Source organism: Pelodiscus sinensis, chromosome 2 (genome assembly GCF_052426305.1).
Source record: "Pelodiscus sinensis isolate ZL-2025 chromosome 2, ASM5242630v1, whole genome shotgun sequence".
NCBI classification, from domain to species: Eukaryota; Metazoa; Chordata; order Testudines; family Trionychidae; genus Pelodiscus; species Pelodiscus sinensis.
This window is the reverse complement of record NC_143053.1, coordinates 33,406,031-33,433,287: the sequence shown is the minus strand read 5'-3', so window position 1 is coordinate 33,433,287 and position 27,257 is coordinate 33,406,031.

Below are 27,257 nucleotides of genomic sequence, written 5' to 3'. Positions count from 1 at the left end.
ATTGAGTGCCTGGGTGTAGGGGTGAGGTGGTCTGGAGGATTTGAATGCATGGGGTGGGCAGATGGGGGAGCCGCTTCCTGTACAATAACTCCAACCCCCACATGTGGGAAACTACGGGGGCAGGAAGCAGGAGGTGGGGGTGCAAAGCTTCTGCATTTGAGGGAGGCTTCTGGGAGTTGGTCTGAGTCAGTCCAGACCACTCTTAGTAAGGGAAGGGGAAGTTCTGTCCTCTCCAGGAGAGCCCAGCTTAGATGCTGAATCCAGCACAGAGTAGAAGCTACCTACCAGGGCATCCCCAGCTCTACTCTCCTCACCACAGTGATTTGCTCTTCTGGCTGCTCTGAAAGCCCAAAATGACATGCCCACACCACTGTGGAGGGGAACATCCCTTTGCTTCCTTGTTAGAAAATAATTTTTCTGTGGGGAAGCCAAGAAGTCTGGGCTCCATGAATTTTACACACACACACACACAGAGTTGTGCAGAATTCCCCCTCTAAACTACATGGCTGCACAGCTTCGCAGGTGATTAATCAGCCTCCTGCTCCCCCCCCCCCCCCCCCCATCAGAGGCTCAGGGCTCAGTGCAGGAGCTGACTGGGTGGGACTGATTAATCACCTCTAAAGCTGTGCTGCTGCAGTTTAGAGAGAACACTGCTCTCATCTCTTATTTGTCGTTTTCCTCACATAAATGGTAGATATCCTGAGAGGCCTATTTTATGGTCAATGAAAGGGACCATGAGGTCAACTTTCAGTACCATATTCTAAGCAAATAATGACCTACTTCATGTAATTTCTAGTCTTCTGTAGATTTATTCTTTTCAGTAATCAATCCTTACAGTATCTGCTACTTTAAACATGGTGGGTGGACAGTTTCACGCACTTTCAGCATTCTATGTTCCTGGTAAAGTTGATTAAAATGGAAGTCTTGTTTCCATTAAAAACTTCATTGATGACATGTTGTTGGGTAATAAATGCAAAATCCAGTCTCATGCTGACAGTTGTTTCTTATTTTGGAGATTTCTCCAAATAAAATTTTTCGTAGGCACCTGATCTTATTTCAAAAATTTTGCCATAACATTAGTACTTTTGTTCCAAGAGCATTCTTTTAATAAAGGCTCGCATAAAAAAGTAGGGCCAATGTTATAAGCAGTCCTGCTTCAGGTGCTGCAATTCATGTTGTGACGGTTTCCATTCATTCCACCTATCACTGCTCTAGGTATTAGTACCACAACTGCTGTCAGTAGTGCTTATTGCAGCTGCATCATCTCTTAAAATATACATTCTATTTTTAAAATCTGGAGTGGCTCCTGCTTTATCTTTCTTTAAAATAACCTGTTAAATATTTAAAGCTGGCTCAGACTCTTAGGGAGTACTACAGTACTGAACTACCATCAGAAATGGCATCAAGGAGATATCTTCAGGACACAAGCATCCTTAGCATGATAATAGTGTTAGGGTACTGTCTTTTGCTTCTCTGCATAGCTATTCATAAACCACACAAAATTGCTTGTTTGGTGAGGATGAATATAGGCAGTTGAAGAAAATAGGTCACTAAAATGTGTGTTTAAGTTGATTTATTTTCCATATCCCTAACGGTGTAAAATAATTTAATAGTTCCCCCTGTTTTTTTTCCACAGAGGTAAAAGAAGTACTTGAAAACATCTATTGATCTGATGGAAGAGAGGGAGTTGTTACCATTTGAACCCTGTATACATAAATTGATTGTTTCTTTCTCCCATCTGCCACCACCAGAACAAGAAGCTGATCTATATTTATCACCAGCTCATGAAGCGTCTACAAGTACTCTTCTTGCACAGAACTATTATGAGAACAGTGTACCTTTCACTTTACACATTAGTGGCATATACTGAAGATGCTCTTATTCGATACTTGTACTTGAAACACATTTAGTTTGGCTTTCTATGGGTGTTTGAACATATACAACTAGACAAAAATGATTGGAAAGAAAGGTATACATTCAGCTATGACTATGTTACTGCAGTAATTGAATTTAATCAGTATCACAAGGGGGTAGGTATCCCATCTGGTAATCTAGACATAGACCATTTAGGACCTGAGGTAATAGGACAAAACAAATGCTTCGAACTTTGCTAACTGGAAGCTAGTGCAGATGTCTTAATTATGTTGAGAATGTTCTATGGTCTATGTTAAACAGGAACTCAGACTGGATGATCATAATAGCCCCTCTGGCCTTTGAAAGTATGATCATAAGTGTCATGTGCTACTATATGAAACCATACTAAGAAAACAGGCTACAAAAATGTGCTCCATTGTATTAAGGTTCTGAGCTCTTCAGGTAACTTATTTCAGGAAATTACAATGGAAATTGGCAAAAGTTTAAAATAATAAATACTGGGAATTAATAGAAATGGACATTCTCCCACCATTCGTAATTCCTGCATGGTTAGCCTGAGCCCCATTTCATACACTGATAAATAATATCTATATATTTACTTAGAAAGTTCTTGTTTTTGAAGCAACTCATTGGACCTTTCAGAGAACAACATTATACTTGGTGTGTGGTGGAGGACCAGGGTTATGATGTATCCTGCTACTGCAAGGTCAGAAACCTTAATAGTTCAGGGAGATTATCACACATAGTTTAATCCTGAAAAAATGTGGTGTATGGGTTCTTTAAAAAAAAAAAAGGGGGATTTTTTTCGAAAGAACCCCATCTAGACTGTGGTTTCTTTTCCAAAAAAGCCTTTTTCGAAAAAGCGCTGTCATGCGATTATGCAAATGAAGTGCAAGATTTGTAAATCTGCACTTCATTTGAATTTTCAATTGGCCTCACTTACATTCCTCTTTTGAAAGAAGAATGTAATTTAGACATCGCCTAAGAAGCAAATACTCAGGACTGAAAATTCTATAAGATGTTTTTAAGGAGAATTTCAAGTAATTCCAATGATTCCCAGAACTGAAGGTAGAATTCATTTATGTGCCCACGCACCAAAACAATAAGAAAGAATAACCAATCATCTACTCCATCTGTGATGAAGATATCTATTAGCTATTTTGAGGACTATGTAGAATTATTTGATTTCAATTCACTTTCTAGAGGCCTTATGTTCATTTGAAAAAGAAAGAAAAAAATGGCACTTGACATTCAGGAGAGAGCTGCTTCTTTAAGAATATAAATTTTGCGTATGGTCTTAGTAATATGTTTTGTGATATTTCCCCTATTATGTACTGTGATGGTACTTTCTCTATATACACAAAAAAGGATTGACGTGGTGATTGAGTGCCACACCCACAGAATAAAGATGATGTCACCATTACTGGTGATGACATTGAATCTAACTCTTGAACAGGAGTTGCTACTCCCTTATGCTGTGTCAATTTCTTTTAAAATGGAATCTTTTGATTCCTATGAACCCTCACCTCTACATTTTCTTTGTTAGGGGTGATTCAAATGAACAAAATTAGGCTAAATAAACACTTCCAAATCATGGCCTGGGAACACACGAAATACAATTTTTCAGATTCTGTAATAGATAATCTTTATGTTAGTGCCTCAGCAAAGACATTCAGAAGAAACATTTGAGGGGAATGTAAATGAGATGTCAAAGGAAGTATGCTCAGTCCTGGTCTTACTACTTCTTTGCTTTATATGGAGAGCAAAAATGCATCATCTAGTGTGAAAAGCAATGAAATTTCATCAAAACACTTCTCACTGGGCATGTGTTGTTGCCTTGTTTATCTTAAAGTAACCCATCCTGCCAATATCAGGCTAAACTTCTTTGGGGAGTCTAAATATAAATGTACTGATGCTGAGGGAAACGAGCTGGCTGAAGAAGAAAGCCATAAGAGAGAGTCATTCTGATAACACTATGGAAAGTAACAGCAACTCCTGACTCAAGTGTAACTATTTTATTAGACTTTCCTTTCATTCTCCTTTCCCCGCTGCATAACGTCACTGGACGTTCTCTTGTTTTTCATGCATCGTTTGTTACATGTAGCTGGCACCTTCGTGAGTCTATCTGCTGGGCTGGAGTAATTGAATCATGAATCTGTAAAAGTGGCAAAGATAAATTTCTAATTCATCAGTGTATTTACTGGGCAGGACCTCTTCAGTTTTAGTTGACCTACTGTCAAAATGCAGTTACATGACCTCATCTGTCAACTACAAGTATTCTGTCTTACAGTGAGGTTTTCAGTAAGCAGTTAAAAGGAGATCTTCAGAATGTGACCAACAGTTTGGCTGTCTAGCACTTTATTTGATTTCTCTAAAGGTCACAACAACACTTTGCACCCAGTTTTCATACTACTAGGCAGATGGCAGATAGAATGCCAGCCTTCCTTGTATCTTATTTCTGCAGAATTCTTACTCTACTATAGTGGATGCAGAATTGAAGTTCTAGGAGTGGAAACCCATATGGCCAATGCCTCTAGATTGAACTATTGCAGGTAACGGGCAATCCATGTAGCTGCCAATTTAATTAATAAAATTACATTTTGTATCAAATCAAGTAGAATCCTTGCCATTACAATGGAGCTGTAATCGGATTCCCCTGTTCCTCATCCCTTCCCCCTATGGACTCTTGGGGCACAAAATAACTCCCCTTTTTCAAAATAACAAGGCGAGCAACAACACTATCAAGCCTGTCATTTCAAAATAATGGGCTTGTTATTGCAACATGATAATTCCTGGTTGTGAAGAGGAATAAGCTTATTTTAAGACAGTTATTTCAGGAGTTATTATTTCAAAAAAGCTTTTTTTTAAAATAACCTGTTAGTGTAGACATACCATTGGAGTGTAAAAATAATTTGCACAGCCATTATTCATAATTTACCTGTTGTATGGACCTTGATTTGTCAATCTGGCATGTATGACCGGCAAATTCCTTTGAGCATAGTGCTTATTTATGCTTCACATATTTTGGCAATTGACAGTGGGAAAAATACACTGTAGAAGTTCTTGCTTTATGGTACAGTCTCCATCTATATATGAATTAATATCACATCACCCTTAAGATTTAAATGTACTATCTTTAATATTCAATTTTCTGATACTATTGTCCTGTGAGCTTTTAAATGCTGTAACATTACCTTAAAGATATTGCTACTTCTGTGTGTCAAATACTATTAGTTTTATTAAAGTTCTCTCAAACAAATCAAAGCTATTCCCCAGTAAAATTAAGAGGTCTCAATGCAGCTGTGAAGAAACTAATCAAAATGGAATTTTTCATGTATTGGATTGGGGAGGTGATTGTTTTAGCATCTTGTTATCTGCTGCTTTACTGGGCTTTTATCAAAGCAGCATCTGCTGGTAGCTACCCTTTGTGAGTTATAGCAGGTGGTTATGTCTACACTACCACCCTAGTTGAACTAGGGTTGTTAATGTAGGCAACTGAAGTTGTAAATGAAGCCCGGGATTTAAATATCCCGGGCTTCATTTGCATCTTGCTGGGCGCCGCCATTTTTAAAGCCCCAGTAGTTCGGACTCTGTGCCCGCGGCTACACACGGCACGAAGTAGATAGTTCGGATTAGGCTCTCCACGAGGAGTACCGGTAGTTCGGATTAGAGAGCCTAATCTGAACTACCTACTCCATGCCGCAGGCACGGAATCCGAACTACCGGAGCTTTAAAAATGGCGGCGCCCGGCAAGATGCAAATGAAGCCCGGGATATTTAAATCCCGGGCTTCATTTACAACTTCAGTTGCCTACATTAACAACCCTAGTTCGAACTAGGGTGGTAGTGTAGACATACCCAAACATATTAGACCTATCTGAAAAATGTAGAAAATGTGGCAAATATATCATCAAGACGGTCCCCAAAATATTCAGCATAATCACTCATAGATTAAAAATAAAGTTCCTAAAGCTCAATTCTTTTTACTAGGCAATAAAATCCATAAACAAAGATATTAAATAAGTATTTTTATCGCAATTCAGTTTACCTTTTATTGTGTTGCATGGACTCGAGGGAAAAGGAAATGGAAAAGGAAATAGAACAATTGTAACAGTATGAAGTATCTGTTCAGAATAAATTCCTCTTTGCTTTATAACTAGCTAGGAAATGTAAAGATAATGAATGGAATAAGACCATAGTCCATATTTGCAGCTTCTGTGTGTAAGCAGATGAGATGCTGATCATTCCAACTGGTTAAGTACTTTCATAAACACATCTATAACCATGGCCCTGAGCCAAAACTCCCACTCCAAACAATGTGAACTTTGGAGCATGGTGTCATATCCAAAACAACCTAAATGTTTAGAAGTTTGGTTCAGATTATCCTAAAGTTTTTTATTAAAAAAAAACCTGTCTCCATCACCACCAATAAGTATGCTCACCTTCTCTCCATGGGACCCCTCTGGCTCAACTTCTCATCATGGCTTTCATTAGGTCTAGTAGGTGGTCTTTCTTTTTAAGAGATTCCATTATTCAAAAAAGTAAAAAATGTGTTTGGAGAAGATTTCAGCCTCGGGCCCACAAAGTCCTCAGACTCTTTTGCTGGGCCTTAAAACACTTCTTCCATTTTGTAGGTGAGTGACCCAGCATTACCAGCTCTGTATATCCAACATAGGCTATGCATAAGTAACCTTAAAAATGCTAAGGCTTCCACAGCACATGCGTTCTGTGGCATGTTATGTACCAGCTCCATACAGGCTTGCAAAATACATAGGCAGGGTCAAAGACTGACATGCCTGAAAAAAATGTGATGGAACCTGGCCAGCATACCATATTGGAAGCTGTTGGAGAAGGAGAGTGCGAGTGCCTAGGGATACTGCTATGCAGTAGCCATCAGGTTTAGGAGACTCAGGTTCTATTTTGGGACATGACTGAGGTTCTAGATAGGAGTGAAATGGTTTACCCGTTCTTTAATGCAAACACATGCAGGCCTACCAAAAGAAGAACTGAAAGGATATTCCTACAAGATAAGAATAATGGATGGAATCCTGGCATCCTGAAGTTAATGGCAAAACTCCTATGAATTTCAACAAGGTCAGAATTTAACTCAATGTCTTGTATTTTTCCCTTTAAAAGTGGGGATGCAACCAATCCCTTTATTAACATTTTTTAGAGAAATGTCTCCAAGCAAATTTAAAATCTACAAAGTATCTAGGGTTGCAGTGCCATGTGCTTCTGCAGCAAATATTTATTTCTTCTGGTTATTTAAATAACTGTACTGCTCCCTCTTTTCCCTACTGGCTGCGATGGTCCTTCCTGAAAAGGTAGTGGACTGAAATTGATCTGACATCAGCAGCAAGAGTCTTAATATATAGATGACTGTCACTGTCAGATGAGAATCCCACTTTTAGTGGACTAGAGAGAGATGCACTAGTAAAAGAGAGATGCACTAAAATCACACAAGCCTTCAGTGATGGGGAAGTTGGTAGAGTATAGAGTGAATTTATGTAAAAATGGACAAGGGCCTATTAATCAGCCCCTCTCCCAAGACATCCAAAGGAGGAGCAGACAGCTTGGACCATTCCAAAGATCGTAGGAGAAGGAAGACAATGAAGGCCAGCTGGACCTTCTGCCAGCAGCGAGCATTGCTAAATGGAGAAGAAGGGATGAGATTTATAGGGAGACTGGATGGCTGGAGGCAGGATCCAGTGAAGATGAAAGTCTGTGGGAAGCATAGATCAGACTAAGGTGTGGGGTACAAGGGCAGTTTCTTGATACTTGAATCTTGCCACAGGATTTTACTTCAGGTATGACTTTTCTAGAAGACAAGGTCAAATGTGAAATCACCCAAAGTTCGGGGATATAGATCCACAGTGTCTGCTCTGGCCTTCCCTTTTAGACAATAGTATAGAGAGTATGCTTATAAAGTTTGCAGATGATACCAAGCTGGGAGGGGTTGCAAGTGCTTTGGAGGATAGGGTCATAATTCAAAATGATCTTGACAAATTAGGGAAATGATCTACACTAAATAGGATGAAGTTCAATAAGGACAAATGCAAATCTTTCCACCTACAGAGGAACAATCAGTTCCACACATAGACATGACGAAGGAGTACTGAAGAAACAGATATAGGGGTTATAGTGGACCTGAAGCTAAATATGTAAGGGTATGTCTACACTACCCCGCTAGTTCGAACTAGCGGGGTAATGTAGGCATACTGCACTTGCAAATGAAGCCCGGGATTTGAATTTCCTGGGCTTCATTTGCATAAGCGGGGCGCCGCCATTTTTAAAACCCCGCTCGTTCGAACCCCATGCAGCACGGCTACACGGGGCACGAACTAGGCTTCCTAGTTCGAACTACCTAGTTCGTGCCCCGTGTAGCTGCACTTCGAACGAGCGGGGTTTTAAAAATGGCGGCGCCCCGCTTATGCAAATGAAGCCCAGGAAATTCAAATCCCGGGCTTCATTTGCAAGTGCGGTATGCCTACATTACCCTCCTAGTTCGAACTAGGAGGGTAGTGTAGACATACCCAAAGTCAGTAGTGTGACACTGTTGAAAAATAAAGTAAACATCATTCTGGGATACATTAGCAGGAGTGTTGTGAGCAAGACATGAGAAATAATTCTTCCCCTCTGCACTGATTAGGCCACAACTGGAGTATTATATTCAGTTCTGGGCACCACATTTCAGGAAGATGTGGAGAAACTGGAGAAGGTCCAGAGAAGAGCAAAAAAAATGATCAAAGGTCTAGAAGACATGACCTACAAGGGAAGACTGAAAGAACTGGGTTTCTGGAAAAAGAAAGACTGAGAAGGGTCACGATATCAGCTTTCAAGTACTTGAAACAGTGTTACAAAGAGGAGGGAGAAATATTATTCTCTTGACCGCTAATGATAGGACAAAAAGCCATGGGCTTGGAAGCAAGGAAGGTTTAGGTTGGACATTAGGAAAAACTTCCTAACTGTTAGGGTGGTTAAACATTGGAATAAATAGCCTAGAGAGGCTGTGAAATCTCCATCTTGGGAGATAGATGTTTATCTAATCTGCTCTTAATTATCAGGAATGATCTAGATGGTGTTGATCCTGCCATGAGGGCAGGGGACTGGACTTGATGATCTCTTGAAGTCCTTTCCAGTTCTAGTAATCTACAATTCTATGATTATAAATCTTTATGAACTAAAAGACTAGCATTCTCTGATCTGACATCTAGGAGCATTTATGTTTGACTCATATCAGAATGGTGCATTCATAGAATTGATTTTAAAACGTCCATGTTTGAGAAATGATTCCCAGCTGAGAGCTACCATTGTTGATGATTAAATCCTACTCCCTGAAGGGAAAATGAAGCTCATTAATATTTAAATTATTGCAAAAATGAGCCTTTTTAGGTTGACATGTTTGAAAGTTAGAATAAACCCGACTTAAAGATCACTTATCTTCTACAAATTTCTTATGAATCTTGGAAAAATGTCTACTGCTTTTATAATGTATCTTGTCTGTATAGACAGGTAGACCAAGTAACATATGACATTTAATACAGAATCATTCACACAATCTCTATCACAAAACAGGTTTAAACAACAAGGATGCAATAAAAATGATAGCATGATAGAGAAAAAATGTAAAGCACTGGCCAAAGGAGATATGTCCAGGAAATAAAGCTGAGTTCTGTTATACTTTCATGCTATTTTCTCTTTTTCTAAGTGGAGTAATATCCCACAGATAGCGTCAGGACGAAGGAGGAAGGAGGGAGATAGAGCTACCAGCTATAACTAATTCTGTTGCCAAAGCCTGAAGCAGTCACTAAAATGGTGTGGAGGGAAACAAGGCCATTATCTTTTCTCAGCATTTCCTGCCTCCATCTCATTTACATATTGTCTGCTTGGCTCTTTGTGAAAACGAAGTGTTCGGTGATAAGACTGATGTAACATTGCGTGTTCTAGTTTTTAAAGGCTATCAGCAGAACCAGACAATCAGAATGCAGGTTGGTATAAACCAGCATACAAAGACATATGGCCCAGTTCATTGGGCAGTATATGTCTGTATGCAGGAGCAGGGAGTACAGTATGACGGCTACACATGCTAGAGTGACACAATGCAAGATGCACAATCTAGTGTGCCTGGTTACACAAAGTGTGTGCAGAGAAGTGCATGCACTACAGTAAGCAATATCAAAGAGAGAAATGTGGACATGCTGATGGGCACCTGGAAAATCTGCATGTGCAAGCTGAGTTGGCACTACTATTGTCCCATTGTGGTATGAGACGCCTCTTTAGCATGCCAGGGAAGGACATTACAATGAACCTCTGGGAAGTTCCATACTTAGGACGAAACATCACAATCTAGCTAGCGTACATGTGGCCAATGCCAAAGGTCCCACACAGTGTATGGCACAGCACGTTGTCCACTTTGATTTATTGAAGTCTCACTCACTGGTAATTTCTGTGTTTTTCTACCTGTAACTTTCTCTTATGCAGCACAGTGGCTACGTCTAGACTGCAAGCCTCTTTTGAAAAAGCCTCTTTCGAAAAAGAGCATCTAGACTACAACCAGTACTTTAAAAAAAAAAAAAATTAAAAAAAAAAAAACAAACACATTTTGCATTACGTAGTGCCTTTTTTCGAAAGAGCACTTTTGAAAAAAGGCGTTATTCCTTGTAAAACGAGGCTTTCTGTGATTGAAAAAACTTCCACGTTCTTTCGATTTACTTTCGAAAGAACGCGGCAGCAGTCTAGATGCAGAGGAAGTTTTTTCGAAAAAAGGCCACTTTTTGGAAAAAACCCGGTAGTCTAGATACACCCAGTATGTGCTCATCACATGTTCCCCTTTGTCTCTATGTGCTGCTGTGTAATGCTCATGTGGGATGTCAGTTACAGTGCTTGATGACCTCTGATCCACTGAGTGGGATGACTCCCGGTGTCCACATGTGACTTGTGTAAAGCATTTCTTTGAGCTTTCCTTAACCAAATATACATATAACTATACATTTCTTAACGCCAACAACAACCAAACCAAGCCATACCACTACATACCTCTCCCCCTAAGGAGAGGATGGGAGTACAAAACGAAAGTGACAGATCTGTGGTCATATTGTCTAATACATTACTGGAAGGTGTGTTGCTATACTGTAGTGAGCCTGTAAGATAAGAATGTGAATGGAATCGAATCGCTGCCCTGGTTTAGTGGTTGGCAGCTGACAATGGCACCTTCCTGCCACTGCCTCCCCGATTTACTATCACATCTGGCTGGATGCTGGAGCCTGCTGATGGAAAACAAGGTGGATAGATTTGACATGGCAGTGGACAGAGAGTAGAAGTCATACATCTCTCCCAGTGCTGCAGCATCTAATTCACATCTGAATGAACTGAAAGCCTTCATGGTTTACACAAATTAATAATGGTTATAAATATTGATGCTGAAATGCTTGTAAGATTATCTTATACTACAATAGCATCCAAAATGTGCTAGTTGCTACTACAGGTAATTAAGACTTATTAAATGGACAGATTTTAAATTAGGCCTCTATACCATCTTGATTTATTAGAGATTTTATTTTTAATAAATTAAATAATTTTCATTGCCATGGTCTTGAACTACTAATTACATCAACATATTAAGATGCAACTGATCCATAAGGCAGCGCTCAGTATTCATTAACTTCATTGTTAATTATACAAAAGGAGCTTAGTAAAGACCCTTATGAACTATAATTTTTTTTCATTAAAGTTGTCAGGATAAATTATATGTTGGAGACATTACTTATTACAAATTACAAAATAACCAAGATTTCTTAAATCCAAATAAACAAGAAAATAGAGAGAAAGGTCTCTACTTATCATTTCTAGCACTGGGCTTCAGAATATGACACTAAGTTTCTTTTTCTCCCCCTTTGAAGCAGTTCCTCTTCGACACTAAATACAATAAATTCTAGTCCTTTTACTTTAGGGCCTGTGTAAAAGTTGGAATGGAGCAGTCGAGGTGGTCATCTGAAATCCCGCTCTAATGATTAAACACAAATTTGGACAATAGCTTCTCCACTATCACACATTCACATTAGACTTCTTCTTTACCATTTTCTTCAGAATGCTGCTGGAATGCTCCACTAGTTCATTCATGCATGTATAGTGCACTGAAATCTGAATTGTTGTTTTCAGCAGGGAGAACACTTCCCTCAACAGTCTAGCTATGAGAGGGGGCCTTGGTCAGTTAAAATTTCACAGGCAATTTTCACCCTGGTGAAACTAGGGCTTCATTAAACTAGGGCTTTTCTGATAACTGACACTGATCTAAGAAATACAGCCTTAAAGTGTGAAGTGACATAATCTAGACTCACAAAGATAATATCCAGCCATGCTTTTCAAATGGGCCTCAGGATAGCTTCTTCTCTTTTAAAGAAGTTTGCTTGATTTACACCAGCTGAAGCACTGGCCCTCTACATTTCCATGTCATACAGACTGGGGGTATGTCTACACTACAATGTTAGTTCGAACTAACGGACGTTAGTTCGAACTAACATTCATAGCCGCTACACTAGCGCTCCGCTAGTTCAAATTTGAATCGAACTAGCGGAGTGCTTAGTTCGAACTAGGAAAACCTCATTTTACGAGGATTAAGCCTAGTTCGAACTTACTAGTTCGAATTAAGGGGTGTGTAGCCCCTTAATTCGAACTACTGGGAGGCTAGCCCTCCCCAGGTTTCCCTGGTGGCCACTCTGGCCAACACCAGGGAAACTCTATGCCCCCCTCCCGGCCCCGGACCCCTTAAAGGGGCACGGGCTGGCTATGGTGCCCGTGCCAGGTGCAAGCCTGCCAGCACCCAGCCAGCAGACCCTGCACCTGGCACGGCACAGAGCCACCCACCCGATGTCCCCCAGCCCACCCCCTCTTCCCGGGACCAGGCTGGCGGCTCCCGGGAGCTTACCCTGGACCGCAAGAAGCGGGCACCTTCCTGGGCTAGTGCGGACATCGTGGACCTTGTCCACGATCTCCGCACTAGGCACAGGAAAGTGGCCATCTAGGGCAGGAGAGCTGCCAGCCTGGCCACCCAGGAGCAGGTGTGCATGAAAATCAAGGGGGGCCACTGAGACCCCCGACCCTGAGCCCTGAGCTTACAATGGCCGTACTGGGTCAGACCAAAGGCCCATCTAGCCCAGTAGCCTGTCTGCCGACAGCGGCCAACCCTAGGGACCCTGGAGGGGATGGACCGAAGACAGTGACCAAGCCATTTGTCTCGTGCCATCCCTCTCCAGCCTTCCACAAACAGAGGCCAGGGACACCATTTCTACCCCCAGGCTAATACCTCTCCATGGACCCAACCTCCATGACTTTATCTCACTTCTCTTTAAACTCTGTTATAGTGCTAGCCTTCACAGCCTCCTGCAGCAAGGAGTTCCGCAGGTTAACTATTTGCTTTGGGAAGAACAACAACTTTCTCTTACTAGTTTCAAGCCTGCTACCCATTCCTTTCCTTTGGTGTCCTCTAGTCCTTCTTTATGGGAACTCAGGAAGAACTTTTCTGAATGCACCCTCTCCACCCAACCCCTGCTTTTAGAGACCTCTATCCTGTCCCCACTCCGTCTCCTCTTTTCTAAGCTGAACAGTCCCAGTCTCTGTAGCCTCTCTTCATCTGGGACCTGTTCCCAACCCCTGATCATGTTAGTTGCCCTCCCCTCTCCCAGCCTCTCTTCCCCTCTCCCACCTCCTTTTCCCAGTCTCCCCCAGTTTTGTTCAATAAAGACAGAGTCAATGTTGGAAGAAGTGTTATATTTTGTACATCAATAAGAAGGGGGCTAGGGAAGGGTAAGTGGAAGGAGGTGAGGGAGGAATGGGGTACGCGCCCCCGATGGGGAGGACTGGGCTGGCTCTGCGGGCTTCTGGGGGTGGAAGCTGTCCTGCAGCCCCCCGATTGCCCCCTCTCCCCAGATGGCAGCCTGCGGCAAGTGCAGCCGGGCTGATGGCCGAGTGGTGTGATGTGCCCAGTGTGGGTACTCCAGGCACTCCAAGCCAGGACTGCTTTGCAAGCCGGGCACCCCTGAGAACTGTCTGTCCGGGGTGGGGGTCGGGACCCTTTAAGCGCAGCCCTTGGCTAGCCTGAGACAGCAGCTCCACGCTCTAAGTCCTCCTCTGATGCCCTGTCGGCACTGCTTCCGGCCATCCTTAAGCCCTGTTCAGGGTCCACTCAATGTGGACTTGCTAGTTCGAATTAGCAAAACGCTAATTCGAACTAGTTTTTAGTTCTAGACGCGTTAGTTCGAATTAGCTTAGTTCGAACTAACTAATTCGAACTAAGTTAGTTCGAATTAACGTTGTAGTGTAGACGTACCCTGAGATGTTATTCTTCAGAAGAATTGTCATTATTTTATCTGCACAAGTTGAACTATCTTTGGTGTGTTTCCCTTTGTGAGATTTAATGGGTACATTTTTCAATCTTCAGTCTAGGTGCATTCTTCCTTAAATCATTGATTATTTCTATCACATATTGCTGAATCCATTTCTCTGCATAAAATTAATACTCCTTACTCTCTCCTTCTCATAGATTATCAGTAATTTAACTAATAGTCACACCTAAGATTCTCAACAGATGCAGAGCTCAATATTATAAAAAAGTAAGCAGTAAGTTGATGATATTAATAACACTTGCAGGTTTATTCTACTTTTAGTCCATTCTTCAGTTACGGAAATCACAACCTGATGTTGTCTGTTAGAATTTTCTCCTGTTCATAAACACAGAAGCAGTCTTTAAATATTACTGGGAAATAAAATTGGAAGTCTGCCCTTTCTTTTGATACATAGAAAAGGCCTGAAATGCTTGTCAAAAATATTTTTTCTGCTTGCTTGTTATATTAGAAATCCATGTCTCTTCTTTATCTAGACTAAAAGCTCAACAGTTTAGCTTCAATGGCTAATGAGTACTTGAAAGAAACTCAGGAAGACCAGGATTGACATTCTTGATAATTCTAAGAGTAGAGGAAAAAAGTAGGAATACATAATTCTCTCTCTCCCCCCCTCTCTCTAAAGAAGCAAAATAAAGGACAAAATCAAATTTTAAAAAAATTCATGTGAAGGTCATTTTTAATTTGAGTTCAGAAAGTGCAGGCCAGGTAACCTAATAGAATAATTGATCTATACTATTACTGTCTGTATTTGCAGGTTGAAGCAAGGAGCAAACATTTCAGTACTCCAAAGTCCTTAATTTAGGCTGTTCCAAGAGACTTAATCACTGACATGCCAAATGTAATCTGTACAGACCAAATTTATTCATTTTCATCAGTTTACAAGCTTAAATGAGGTGCTAGATTTTTCCTCGTGTGCAAATAAGACATTTTAAATCTTTCCACTACAAAGAAAAGAAACGTCCACAAATTACAGTTAAGATAACTGGTGAAACTACTGTATTTCAGGTATTATAAAGAGTACCGTGGCCTTTAATTTTGATTGCATTCTTTTAGTTATGCAGCTTAGTATTTGTAGACCATTGTGATCATTTACTTTAACCTCCTGCATCATGCAGGCCATAGACCTTCAGCAAAATACTTCTTAGGACATAGCTTTTAGAGAACCATCGGTTCTCAATTTAAAAGTGATCAGTGATGGAGAATCCAGTTAGCAAATTGTTCCAATGGTTAATTTATCTCACCATTAAAAATGTATGTGTTTAATTCCAGTTTTAATTTGTCTGGCTTCAGTTTAGAGCCATTAGATTGTATTACGGCTTTTTCGGCTAGTTTTAAGAGTCCTTTATGAAGTATTTGTTCCCCAGGTAAACACTTACAGACTGTAACCAAGTCATCCTTCAACCATCTCTTTCTATGTTAAATAGATTGAACTTCTTGAGTCTATCACTATAAGGCATGTTTTCTAATCCTTTAGGGTAGGTCTACACTACAGCACTATTTTGAATTATCTTAATTCGAAATAGTTAGTTCAAATTAAGCTCATTCAAAATAATGCATCTATACACAAAAACTGTCGAAATAGCATTTTGCTATTTCAAAATAGCACGTCCACACTGAGTGGACCCTGAATCGAAGTTAAGGCTGGCCGGAACCAGTGCTGGCAGGGCATCAAGTTAGGACTTAGTGTGTGGGGCTGCTGCTGAGTCTAACTGAGCTCCGTGCTTAAAGGGACCCTACCCCTACCGCGGATAGACAGTTCTCAGGGTTCCCCGCTTGCTTGTCTACCTCGATGAGGGACAGAAAAGCAGTCCTGTCTTGGAGTGCCCGCACTCGGGACATGACAGCACTCAGCCACGTGGAGCCAGAGCTGCCCCTGGGCATGCTGGTGCATCTCGTGGGGTCGTTGCTATCAGCCCAGCTGCACTTGCTGCAGGCTGCCATTTAGGAGGTCCATCAGGGGGCTATCAGGATCCAGGAGGCCCTGAGGGAGAGTGCCCACCCGTCAGAGCCCTCAGAACCTCTCCGGTCCTCCCCACCAGGGGCTCGTGCCACTTCCTCCCTCATGTCCTTCCACTTACCCCTCCCTAGTCCCCCTTCCTGATGTCAAATAAAAGACACGCATGTTCAAAAATAGAAAATGGGTTTACTGAACAAAACTGGAAAGGAATGAACCTCTGGGGAGACTGGGAAAAGGAGGTGGGAGAGGGGAAGAGAGAAGGTGGTAGAGAGGAGGGGGAAACCTAGGAGGAGGGAGGTGGAAGGGGGAAGCAAAGGGAAGAAGGGTGAGGGGAGGATCAGGGCTCAGGGTTGGGGGTCTCGCTGGACCAACCTGACTTTCATGCTAACCTGCTCCTGGGTTTGCATGTGGCCTTTGGTGGCCAGGCTGGCAGCTATCCTGCCATAGACGGCCGCATTCCTCCCTCTAGTGAGGAGATCATGGACGTTGGGGGCATCCCCCCCAAAGCTGAATAAGGTCCATGATCTCCACCCTGGACCAGGAAGGTGCCCGCCTTCTCCAGCCCCTGTCAGGCTCCTAGGAGCTGGCAGACTGCTCCTGGGGAGCGGTGGAGGGTTGGCTGTCAGTACTTGCTGGCTTATGTTTTGGGGCCACTGAATCAGGGGCCCCGGTGGCCTCTGCTGGCTCTGGGCTGGCAGGCTTGGAACTGGCACAGGCACTGTGGCCAGGGTCTACCCTTTTAATGGCTCCAGGGCTGGGGGAGAGGAGAATAAGTTTTCCTGGTTGTGTCCAGAGTGGCCACTAGGGCTCCCTGGGAAGGGCTGGAGGCCCCCTATTTCGAATTGTCTACACAGTTCTTAATTCGAAATAGCTATTTCGAATTTGGCGTTACTCCTCGTAGAATGAGGTTTACCAAATTCGAATTAAGGGCTCCGCTATTTCGAATTTAATTTGAAATTAGCGGTTTGCATGTATAGACGCTATTAAAGTTAATTCAAAATAACGGCTGTTATTTCTAATTAACTTTGCAGTGTAGACATACCCATAGTAATTCTCATAGCTCTTCTCTGAAACCTCTCCAATTTGTCAACACCCTTCTTGAACTGGGGGTACCAGAACTGGACTCAATATTCCAACAGCAGTTGTACCAGTGTCTAATATAGAGATAAAATAACATCCCTGCTTCAACCCTGCTTGCATATCAAGGATTAATTCTTTTGGCCAGTGATACACTGGAAGCTTACGCCTAGCTAATAATTGACCATGACCCCCAAATCTTTTTCCACAGTCACCACTTCCTAGGATAGAATCCCCTGAAAATGTGGCATCTATCTATCTATCTATAGATAGATGCAATATTTACATTTACAATATTGTTTGCTTCTGCTCAGTTTACCTAGCAATCCACATCTTTCTGAATCAATGACCTGTGCTCTTCATTATTTACCACGTTCCCAGATTTTGGATCATCTGCAAACTTTATTAGTGGCAATTTCATGTTTTCTTTCAGGTCATTGATAAAAATCATAACAGCATAGCACCAAGAACAAATCCCTGTGAAACCCCATTAGAAACACAACGATTTCTTATTTCCAGTTACAAGTTCAGACCTATCATGTAATGCCAGTTCAAATGCCTTATAGAAGAAGTCTATTTACCTTTATCAACCAAACTAGCAATCTCATTGTGAGGGGGTCACTCACCACCGTAGCAGGGGTCCGGCATCTGTCCCCTGGAATCAGTCCATTCCGCCTGCACAGGCCTCCACTCACATGGCATTTCCCCTCTGGAATCTTCCGGTCACATTGCTCTCTTCACCACACTGCCCTCTGGCAGTGCCCCAGTCACTCGCTCTGAGCCCCCCTTCCGGGGGTTTGGTGTCTCTCCGGCAGGCCTTGCCGTAGGCTTAGCAGGCTGGCCAGGTGGCTGTCCAAGCGCCCTGGCCCAGCCTGACTCTCTAGCCCTGCCCTAGCTCCAGAGAGCATCCTGCTCCCTCGGCAGCCAGGCTCACGACCTTGCCGCAGGCCTAGCAGGCTGGCCGGTTGGCTGTCCAAGCACCCTGGCCCAGCCTGACTCTCTAGCCCTGCCCTAGCTCCAGAGAGCATCCTACTCCCTCAGCTGCCAGGTTCACCCTGCCTTTGCTGAAGCAGCCCTTCCCTTTTATAGCTCCCAGATGGGCCTTAATGGGCCAACGCCGCCCAGCTGGGCTGAACTCCCCGGGCCTGCTCCAGGCTGGGGTTTGGCCCTTAAGGGGCCAGTACAGGGCAGCTGCCCTGCTACACTCATCCAGAAAGGGTATCAAGTGAGTATTACAGGATCTGTTTTCCATAAACACATGTTGATTCAGATTAGCTACATTACCCACCTTTAATTCCTTATTAGTCAAGTCCGCCATCAGCCATTATCATTGCCTATGTTAATTGTCAGCCTGGCAGGCCTATAATTTCTCAGGTCATCTTGTTGATTCTTTTTAAAAATGTGACTAAAATTTAGCTTCCTTCCAGTGTTGCAGAATTTTCTCAGTGCTCCTAGAGTTATTGAAAAAATAACATTAATGGTTCACCAAGCTCATCAACCAGCAATTTTAAAACGATTAGATGAAAATTATCTGGACCGGCCAAATGACTTGACGAAGGTCACCAGGCAGTGTTTGGCATGAGCCCATGTATTCTAATATCCAGATTTCTGCCTTAATAGTAAAACCATCCTTGTCCACCTTTTTCCAAACTATTGTTAAATGCTAGTCAAGCAGGATTGCCTGTCTAATTGAAGGTGATGGAAATTATAACATTCTGTTCTGGGATCTAAGCATAGATAAGAACTACATAAGTACACTATTCTGGAGAGTAGTGTTCTCCATCCTTTCCTTATTGGAGCACTTGAGGATGTACTTTGAATTTATTTCTTCTTTCCTCTTCTGCATATGCTGCAGTCTAGCCATTCTGAGCTTTGTTGTGTTGATATTTTGTGAAAGCCATTGAAAAAAAGTCTTACTTTTGGAACTGAATGGGAAGCAATGCATGATCATTTTGATATCATGTAGATGGTTGTTGCACAGGGGTAGATCATCTATTAAGATGGCATCATTTTATGCTTCTATGGTAATTTCATCATTGCCCTGGACTGCATCTGTCATAGCCAATCATGGTCAGGGAGAGAGAAGTGGTTCTTGAGACAGCAAGAACCCTGAGAGCCATGTTAAAAAAGTGATCAAGGTCCTATTTTGGATCTGGTAGTGGAAATCCAGTAAGAGGACAGAGGAATGGACTGATATGTTCTTGTTACTATGTGTTGCTCAAGAGATGATGACCTGGAATTAACAGTTACAGTAACACTGCATACAACAATGGAAGATACTGAATTTTGCCATTGGTAATGGAAACTCTACAACATGAAGAAAAAGGAAGCAAAACTTAACAGCAACATCTACTTCGTGAGTAAATGCAAGAAATAAAACATGTAACTCCAAATATGCCAAACAGTTATGTAGACAAACCAGAAACACTGAGTAACCCCTCACTGCACCTCTCATCCTCCAGAAGGGGCCATCTCAATCAAAAAATCATCATGTGCTCCCACAAATCAGAAGAAAAAAAATGACAGGGGCACTAGCTGGTTTGAGGGAGCACAGGACCCATACTTGCTCAGAGGAGGGAGCAGAGTTGATGAATGACAAGGGAAAGCTAGGAAAAAGGAGCTAGCCAGACTAATGAGGTGCCCTTTCCTGAGCCCCCTGGTGTGGGGGAAGCCATATGGGAGCAATTTGGAACCAGCCATGGAAATAGCAGGACTGACTATGTGAGGAGATGGTGAATCCTAGGCCTGCATGGGGAACTGGGCTCTGGAGGGAACTGTATGCGAGGCCACTTTTACCTCTTCAAGGTGACTTTAGGCTTATAGAGATTTATTGGGAAAACTCTCTCTCCTTCCTCTCCTCAACTGAGCCAGGCTCATTGAGTCCTCCAACTCCCTAGGTGAGAACGGTCACCCCATGGCCAGCTCTGCTCTGGCTGCTAGTCCAGGGCTGCGGCCTGCTATTGGTGTGTCTGAGCACTGGACTGAGAGACTTAAGTTTGGAGTTTAGTATAGTTTGGTAATCTGCACCTGGAGCCTGGAACTGCTTTGTGGTGCAGGGAAGTCCAGCACGAAAGGTACACTTGTGAACAGTGATCACAGAAATAACTCTGTGGTGACTTTGGAGTCCAGAGCCATCTCTCAACCTGAGGATCATTCATGGACATGCATCTGACGAAGTGGGTCTTTGTCCACGAAAGCTTATGCTCCAACATTTCTAGTCTATAAGGTGCCACAGGACTCCTCACCGCTCATGGAGTTTGTGAGTGTATTATCTCTTAGTTAGTGAGGGAAATCGTGGGACCTCTACTCCCTGAACTGTAGCCTCCAGCCAGAGGGTGAAGACTTTGGGATTTTATTACTTGCTATCTATTAAACCTGAGAAGGGATTTGCTATCTTCTTGTGAGTCTTGGGCTACTGAACCCAGTCATCCAAGTTGATAATGCTGTGCAGAAGATATTTTGATCAGAGGTCATTGGGGGACCCTACTAAGTAAGTGTACCAATGGGACAGTAATTTAATACATTTGCTATATAAGGTCACATGGCAGGAGGAATTCACAGGTATTAACAGTGTGAGAATCAGTGACCCACAGAATAGTATTTTACCCTTGTATATGTTTATCTCCTATTTAAAGTATAATTATTGTGATGAATATATTGCAGATGTTTTTTATTTTGGGGGAGTCTCCAGCTTTCTGGCAAATACGTACAGGTTACTCGTGGTTAATTTTTTTCCTTTGGTTGCTATAGTGACTCTGTCAGAAAGAAGTAAAGGGATTGGAGGCACCACCAATAAATTCATATGGGAATAAAATAAAGTAGTTACACCCTGCTAAGTGGGAGATGAGATTCAGAGAAACCCAGGTCTGTTCATAAGGAGACTGTAGGTTGAAAGAAGATATGCACCAATGCCTTTGTACCCCAGCTGTTTACTGGGTTAGCGCGTACTGGCTAAATGCCATTCTTATCACACTTATGAGCTAAGACCGAGGTCAAACTTGTTTACCACTTAGTAGTTTCCCAGCTCAACTACATAGGTTAAAGATGACAAGGGCCAGCTGGTGTTTCAGGTTCCAGGGTTGAAATATAGTGCTGGGAATTTCCATCCTCAGCTCTTGGATCCAATTATGGCTTATACTATAGTCTACATAGCACTTATTTCTGAATTAATATCTATGCTGAAACATCACTTAGGGTATGTCTACACTACAAAGTTAATTCAAACTAACAGACGTTAGTTCGAATTAACTTTGATAGGCGCTACACATGCAAATCGCTAGTTCAAACTTAATTCGAACTAGCGGAGAGCTTAATTCGAACTAGGTAAACCTCATTCCATGAGGACTAATGCCTAGTTTGAATTAACTAGTTCGAATTAAGGGCTGTGTAGCCACTTAATTCGAACTAGTGGGAGGCTAACCCTCTCCAGCTTTCCCTGGTGGCCACTCTGGGCACCACCAGGGAAACTCTTCTGCCCCCCTCCCGGCCCCAGAACCTTTAAAGGGGCACGGGCTGACTACGGTGCCCGTGCCAGCTGCAAGCCTGCCAGCACCCAGCCAGCAGACCCGGCACCTGGCACAGCTCGAGCCAGCCACCCGCTGCCACCCAGCCCTCCACCTCTTCCCAGGACCAGGCTGGCGGCTCCCGGGAGCCTGCACAGGTCCGCAAGAGGTGGGCGCCCACCTGGTCTAGTGCGGACATCATGGACCTCGTCCATGACCTCCGCACTAGGCACAGGAAAGTGGCCGTCTAGGGCAGGAGAGCTGCCAGCCTGGCCACCCAGGAGCAGGTTTGCATGAAAATCAGGGTGGTCCAGTGAGATCCCCAACCCTGAGCCCTGAGCTTAGAATGGCCATACTGGGTCAGACCAAAGGTCCATCTAGCCCAATAGCCTGTCTGCCGACAGCGGCAATCACTAGGGACCCTGGAGGGGATGGACCGAAACAATGACCAAGCCATTTGTCTCGTGCCATCCCTCTCCAGCCTTCCACAAACAGAGGCCAGGGACACCATTTCTACCCCCAGGCTAATACCTCTCCATGGACCCAACCTCCATGACTTTATCTCACTTCTCTTTAAACTCTGTTATAGTGCTAGCCTTCACAGCCTCCTGCAGCAAGGAGTTCCACAGGTTGACTATTTGCTTTGTGAAAAAGAACTTTCTGTTATTGGTTTGAAGCCTGCTACCCATTCATTTCATTTGGTGTCCTCTAGTCCTTCTATTATGGGAACTAATGAAGAACTTTTCTTTATGCACCCTCTCCACACCACTCGTGCTTTTATAGACCTCTATCATATCCCCCCTCAGTCTCCTCTTTTCTAAGCTGAGAAGTCCCAGCCTCTTTAGCCTCTCTTCATATGGGACCTGTTCCAAACCCCTGATCATTTTAGTTGCCCTCCCCTCTCCCACCTTCTCTCTTCCCCTCTCCCACCTCCTTTTCCCAGTCTCCCCCAGTTTTGTTCAATAAAGAGAGTTTCTATTTTTGAACACATGTGTCCTTTATTTTGTACATCAGGAAGGGGGGCTAGGGAGGGGTAAGTAGAAGGGGGTGAGGGAGGAATGGGGTACAAGCCCCCAATTGGGAGGATTGGGGTGACTCTGCGGGCTCCTCGGGGTGGAAGCTCTCCTGCAGCCCTCTGATTGACCTCCCCCCTGGATGGCAGCCTACGGCAAGTGCAGCCGGGCTGATGGCCGAGTGCTGTGATGTGCCAAGTGTGGGCACTCAGGGCACTCCAAGCCAGGACTGCTTTGCAAGCGGGGAACCCCTGAGAACTGTCTGTTCGGGGTGGGAGTTGGGTCCCTTTAAGCACAGCCCTCGGCTAGTGTGAGACAGCAGCTCCATGCTCTATGTCCTACTCTGATGCTCTGCCGTCACTGCTTCCAGCCATCCTTCACCTCGGTTCAGGGTCCACTCAGTGTGGACATGCTAGTTCAAATTAGCAAAATTCTACTTCGAACTAGTTTTTAAGTCTGGATGCGCTAATTCGAATTAGCTTATTTCAAATTAACTAAGTTAGTTCGAATTAGCGCTGTAGTGTAGACATACCCTTACTCCTTGTGGAATGAGGTTTACAGGGACAGTGGAATAGTGAGCCTGTACAGGTGTACTCAAAAGATTCGGAATAGCTATTTAGGGATACTTCCATATCCCGAAATAGCACTACAGTGTAGATGTAGCCTAACTGAGATAACCAGGCAGAAAGGGGGTACTACACATGCATGCTTTAAACTGCAGCATTTGGCTTTCTTTCTCTCAAAGAAAGAAAGAAAAGCAGTAGAAAGGAGACAGATTTTAGTTAGAATACTCTGCATATACATACAAAATCCAGAGCATAAGCAAAGCAGCTAAAAGGGCCCAGAAAAAAAACCAGAAATAAAATGTGGCATCTACTTGACATGCTCACTAGTTGTTTCGTAAGCTGTATAGAAAGTTTTTGTTGTGGGCAGTCGACAGTCAGAGCACGAGCAGTATTTTCCTCCCATGATTTGACTACTTTGTGATTACATGACCAATGCTGAATAAGTAAATTTTAGGGACAGTAATTTCCCTCTGCTTATTGCTTCTTAATACTTTTCTAGAAAGCCTTCAGTGTTCTTATCTAAATGTTCCTATATTAAGGAACTGCTGCAAGCATTAGAGTGATAAAATAAATTGCTGTTAAAATTAGTACAGTTGCGCAAGATCGTTGGCATTAAACTTTCTAGCACATAGTTTTGCACCATCAACTAGGGTAGGGGTTGGCAACCTTTTCAAACCAAGGAGTCAAACTACATCAAAATTCAGGACAAGTGGTCAACAAAGAGCCATATAAGAATGCCCATTTATATGACTGAAAATATACGACTTAATATTATTGACAAGTGACATAATGTTTAATAATAGCATAAATGCAACATTGTACTCACAGATTTTATTTAATGGCACTTCTGCTGCTGCATCTTTTCCACGCATTTCTTTAAAATTTACATCATAACTGGTTCAATGCAGCTTCATGCATGCATTCAGGCTGTCTTCTGTCAATTTTATGGCAAGGGGCTGGGGATGTGGGGTTGCAGGACTCTGGATTGTGGTATATGAGGGACTCAGGGCAGGTGGATTGGGTGTATGATGTTCTCAGGATTGGAGTATGGGGGTGCAGGACTGTTATGACACTTCGGTCAGATGGGGGCCACACAAGTGAGAAGCAAGAAAAAAAAGAAGCTCCAAAACCCCCCAACCATCACTGATGTGGCCACCAACTGAAACACCTCACTCCTCCATGAAGGGGACAGGGACAGGGAGGACTGAGATTCAAGGCCTGAGGCCAGATTTACTCTTCTGGGGTTCCAGGGTTAGTGAATTAGTTAGGGGTTAAGTGTTCAGGACAGGACTACCAGTGAGTGGGATAGGGATGAGGATGCAAGATCTGGGCTGGAAGTGAGGTATAGGAGGGAGTAAGAGTGCAAGGTCTGGGTGGGAGGTAGAGTTCAGGAGCAGGCTGGGAGTAGGGTATCTGGTCAGGGGAAGGAGGCAGGAGCAAGGGAGGGTGCATCAGCAGGCTGGGGCAGGATGTCTGTCCTGGGGGGAGGATGCAGGAGCGGGCTAGGATTGGGGGTTTCAGCAGGGATGGGGTTGTTTGAGGGTGCTGGGGTGCAGGGTCCAAGCACAAAGAGCCTGGGGGGGGCACTTACTTGTTTTCACACTGTGTGCTGCTCCCACACACAGGAGGCTTTCCCGGCTGCTCCAATGGGAAAGCATCCAGAAAGCACATCCGTGTGCTGCTGTTCCCCCAGCCAGAGGAGGGGAAGGGAAGCAGCAGTGCATGCTTCTTCCCCGCAAGATGGAACTGATGGGGAAGTTCCTGGCTTCCCCACCCTCTCCCCTGCAGGAAGCCTGCACTGGCGCGCCAATCTTCCAGGGGCCATGAGGCTGGAGCACCAGCCTGGGCTCCCTGCTGTGGGGGGAACAAAAAGGGGGCTGAATTTGAGCTGCAAAAGAGCCATATCGGGCTCACAAACCATAGGATGCTGACCCCTGAGCTAAGGAGTGCCAGTGACCAAAAGCTGTAGCATATTCTTTCCTTTATTCCTTCATATCTATGGCTCAGTCTCATCAGAATACCTGATTAAGAAGGACACAAGGTCAATCTAGATTTACTTAAAAACACATATTTGTATCCACCATTGCCAAGGCAAAGAGGACACAAGGCAGCTGGTTGCAGCTGGCTCTCCCATATTTTACCAAACTACTTTAGCTGGAAGTATATGGGGGTCACTGTGGGAAACATCCTTTGATATTTGTACAGAAGTTTGAAAATTTAAAATGTGTTAAGTCTTTAAAAACTCTCCACTTGGAAATGCAAGTTCGAAAGCCTTCCACTGTGGCACAGAATCTTTTATTACTGTCACCTCCTCACTTCTTCTCCAGTGCTAAAGGAAGGTGTTTCAAACAGGTAATTTTAAGCACATATGAGAGACATGTGCACCATTGGACTTTACCTGAAAAATGCACTACTGCAAGAAAATGCCAGCTTTAGCTATTATCTTTCTTCTTTAAGTACCAATAATCTCAGATGTGACACAGATTTACCAGTATAAAACTGGAAATGAGTCAGCTGCTATATATATATATATGACTCTGTGCAGATGCATAGTCACCACTCTGTCGTGACTTGAATAACCAACTGTTTCAAAGCTGCACGCTATCAGAAGTACTCTTTCATTGAAAAAAATCAGCAGGAAACCCGTTCCTACTTTATCTCTGTTATATAACAAGATGCATCTGTTGCCACATACTGCTGTGCATAGATATTGCAAGGATGAAAATTATGAATGTGTTCTTTCCTTTTTTTAATCTTTACTGTCTGCAGTAAAGATGATAGACTGAATTATGCAGATGTCTCTCCCTCAGGAGTTTTCAAGCCCATGTTAAATAGAATTCTATCCCCACAGAGATAAAAAGGTAACTTTGAATGAATTCTTTGTTTTTATAGAGCTCCAGAGGTTATCGATGGGATTTAAATCTTTCACCTCTATGTCAAAAGTCTTAATGTGATGTAGGTGATTAATGACTAAAAATAATAGCTATTCAATGGTCTATATGAATTCAGTTGGCCTCAGTCTAGTTACTTACTAGTGGATAGATGTCCCAAGCATTGAAACCTGCACATTTAATTCGGTAGTTTTTAAATTATGAAATATTGGTTCAAGTAGCCTCACAGGAATTGTAGTCCACTGCTCTGAAATGTCATAAATACTAAACAAAGAGGAGTTCATCATATTTAGGTAGCCAGAATCTTCTGAGATAAGAGTGGCACAAACTTAAGCTTAATATTTCATTCTGGTCTGGGGGAAAAAAAGTCACCATTTCATTTAGATGTTACTAAGAGTCATCTTTTGCAAAGGACAGAAAATATATAATCTAATCTTTTCTTCACTTCAGACTGACAAATGAGAAATATGTCAGAGCTTACTGAAATAAATGTGCTGTTTGTGATATGCTGCCATTAGAAAATCATGAAAAGACTCAGTTTGTGCAATGCTGTATAGAAAGAAAGCCTACCACTTACATAACAGCTACCACTGTTACACAATTGCAATACATCTTCTACAAAGTTTTCTTGTGAGGTATCGTCACACCACAACCCCGGGGCCAGGGAAATGGTCCCTTTCATTACTAGGAGCAACTAAACAACATTATGGTCCCCTTTACCGATGTTCCCCCATTCAGGTCTTTTAGGGGCATAAATACGGTTCGATCACCCTTCACGGTTCACCATTAAGTCCCACTACCAGTGGCCGTACAGCCTGCCCCACCAATATCCATAGATCAGGGCTCCTCTCTGAGCAGTGATACGGCATGTCCAGCCACAGTTCACATTATATGGCTTCCCTGGCAGCAGTGATGGGCCTCCCTCCTACCCCTAGTCTTGGAGGAGGCCGAAGTACACCTACTCAGAAAAGAGATGGGG